We start from the raw sequence: 3,376 nt of genomic DNA on the forward strand, positions 1-3,376 counted from the left end.
TATTATCTTAAAATATATGAAACTAAACTAAAATATATTTATAATTAATAATATAGCGAAAACACATAACAATCATACTGCCCAAATCACGGAAGGTAACCCCAACTAACTTTAAGTGTTCTTAAAATTATTCGAAAGAAGAAAGGGTGGGTGCGGGTGATTCCACGTGATGCCCACGTCCATGACGGTTGTTCAACGAATCAGTTGGTCTCGGACCTATATGTCCCCGGGTCCTCTCAGTGTAGCAGACATCCGGAAACATAAAACCTCGCCATCCAAATCCCCAATACTGAAAGGAACCATTAACAATTGTGTTTTTCCATGATAACAGTTTTCGTACTAGACTGCGTCTCATTAGTACTTTACTATATGTGTAGATTGTAGCAATCATCAAGCCCAACGACAAGGTTGTATTTGTTTCCCTTAACTGACTCTAGCATTATGCTCTTCTGCAACTTCAACTGAGACCTACAGTTGTGCTCAGTACACGTTGCTTGAAGCATTTGGAAGATGGAAACGTCATCCGCTCAGTGGTGGCCGAAAGTGGTATAAGCTTTTCTTCTGTTTGATTGATTCATATTATTACCGGAATATATTTATAGTTGCTGAACTTTTGTTTCAATTCATACAAATAGTTCTCCTCCTCCTTGTAATTCCCCGTTTTCCATTTAGTTCTGATTTGTTCCACTCGTCTCGATTGTTAAAAAGCGTATATTCATTAGTTGTGAGCGCGAGACAGGTAGAGAATGTAGCTTTTGTCCCATGGCAAGTTATAGTTCTTTGTATAAAAGAGATGACACATTCTCTGTCATATATTTATTTGTTTTTTAGGGAATAGAAGATCAAGATTTTGTAGGATTCTCAGAACCAACAGCAGAACAACTGGAAGCGTTGATGGGCTATCACAATAACTTTGCTTATCAATCCCTCACGTCCACCTTGACGGGCTATCCCAGAAATCTAAAGCTTCCAGCGACAGTTTCGCGTTTGGGAGCAAGGCCATACGGAGGAAGTTTGGGCTATGAACGACCTGCCAAACAATCCAAGCCAAATTCCTATTCCTCCTTTCAGTGCCAACAAGCATTCTCTAGCAAGTTTTCTACGCCTCCTCCTATTCATCTTCCAAATTCTCAGAAAAACCCACAACGCATCCAACTGGAGAATTACTTCAGAGACTTCTTCAAGCCCAAGGCGCACCAGACATACCCTGACGACACCATGCATGCACACAGAAATTCTTGCTTCTGGAGCGCATGACCATAGCTGCATCTCAGATATTAGCCACTCTAATAACGATGCATCTAATTTTTCCTCAACTCAATTCTTCCCGAGCAACGATGAGCCTTCAGATATGCAAATTTCAAGCGTGCCTGCTGGAAGCAGGCACAGCAGACAAGTACAAAACAAAGCATCGGGGAATAGTCAAGAGCACATAATGGCTGAAAGGAAACGACGTGAGAAACTGGGCCAGAGATTCATTGCTCTTTCTGCCATTGTTCCCGGTCTCAAAAAGGTAATTTGCTACTCAATATATATGTACCCTAAAGTCTGGCCTAAAAATCTGCTGGAAATATATCTGTAAATCCAGTTATAAGAATGGATTGGTAATTGCTACAATGGTTCTAACTGAATTGGATGAAATAATGCAGATGGACAAAATCTCTGTTCTTGGCGATGCCATAAAGTATGTGAAGCAGCTGCAGGATAAAATCAAGATACTGGAAGAGCAGACTCCTAAAAAAACCGTTGAGTCAGTTGTGTATGTCAAGAAGAAGGAACATTGTAACGATGACCAGTCTTCAAACAAAGTTTCTTCTCCTTCCATTGAGTCGTCCTCGGATAAAGATGTGACAGAGGGAGGAGTGCTGACTCCCGAGATTGAGATACGCGTTACTAATAGAAATGTTCTTATCCATGCCCACTGCCAGAAAAGGAAAGGCTTGCTGCTGAAATTCGTTGCAGAGTTGGATGCACTTCAGCTGACAGTGGTGAATGCAAACATTCTCTCATTTTCAGAAGCTACGTTCGATTTGACATTTAATACTCTGGTATTCGATAGCTTCATCATCCCACCATGAATGTACTTTTACTTTTTTCTTTACAGATTTGGAGTTAACTGAAAGTCTTATCTAATATACTTCACTTTTTATTTCTCACAGATGGAAGAAGGATGCGAGTTAACAGTGACGGACATGTTGACGTCTCTAGCAGCCCTTTTCAAGAAAATGACATGAATTGATTTCTTCTGAACCCAATTACTTCCCTTCATTCATCCATGTATGCCCACACCACTAATTTCCATTCCCATGATAATGGTTTCTTCTTGTTAGTCATGGGAGATTAAAATATGCACATTGCAGTGCATTTGACAAAATCTTGCAAGGCCATTTGAGTGATGTCCAGCTTCCGCCCAAGGCTGAAAAAAAAATTAGCATAAAAAATGTGATGCCTTCTAATTTTTTTTTGTTTTGGTTCGAAAGGTTTAGACTAAACTTTAGTCCATGGTTTTAAAAACAAAATATATTCAGTCTGTATTCTAATGCTTAACTTACCTGAACATATTTATCAATTTATCCATTACATTTTTGGATGTCCTTTAGTTTTCCAACAAAATATATTCAGTCTGTATTCTGATGCTTAACTTCCCGAAATATATTTATCAGTTTATCCATTACATTTTTGGATGTCCTTTAGTTTTCTTCTATCGCCACTCCTGATGGTTAACTTTCGCAACATATTTATCAGTTTATCCTCTACGTTTTTGGATGTCCTTTAGTTTTCTTCATATTTATGAGTTTATCCATTACATTTTTGGATGTCCTTTCCTATGCTGCCAAAAACAGTGCCAATAAATTTCATCTAACAATCACATATACCCACACAGTTGATTATGGCATATAAAATGACATAGGCCGATGTTGTTGTACTATATTGCCAATCATTCTTTCCATGATTTAGGATTTTCGAGCTAAGACGAAAATAGAAGTATTTTTTATTAAAATAAAATATTTTTTTTTGTATTAAATTAAAAGATAAAAATGTAGTATACTCATTAAACCTCCAAAAACACATAGAAGTACAATCTTGTAACATTAATCTCACAAGTAAAAGTAGGGAGTTAGAATTTTTTTACAAATTACCAACAAGTAATTATTCAAATCACAACTCCATATTCCTCATTAACCATTAGATATAATGTTCATTAGTACATAAAGTAAATTGCAATAGAGGACAGTTAGTTGCATAACCATACCATGGACAACCTCTGTTGTAGTATATTAACATAAGTTGCCTCATGAACCTTACATACATCTCATGATTTTTTAACCATAGTAATTATTCACATACTTGGACATTATGATTATCACATCAAATA

The 3,376-nt window shown here is 37.1% G+C and overlaps 1 pseudogene across 1 annotated transcript; it reads left to right on the forward strand.

Annotated features, from left to right (window-relative positions):
• Positions 1-346: 346 nt before the first annotated feature.
• Positions 347-2,400, forward strand: LOC149259179 (uncharacterized; annotated as a pseudogene). Its single transcript, XR_016246937.1, has 4 exons — positions 347-546; positions 832-1,513; positions 1,650-2,048; positions 2,160-2,400. The product of XR_016246937.1 is annotated as an uncharacterized LOC149259179 (transcript).
• The last annotated feature ends 976 nt before the right edge of the window (positions 2,401-3,376 follow it).

This window comes from Pinus tabuliformis, chromosome 6, assembly GCF_031772625.1.
Source record: "Pinus tabuliformis cultivar Carrire ecotype Pingquan chromosome 6, CPIR1, whole genome shotgun sequence".
NCBI lineage: Eukaryota > Viridiplantae > Streptophyta > Pinopsida > Pinales > Pinaceae > Pinus > Pinus tabuliformis.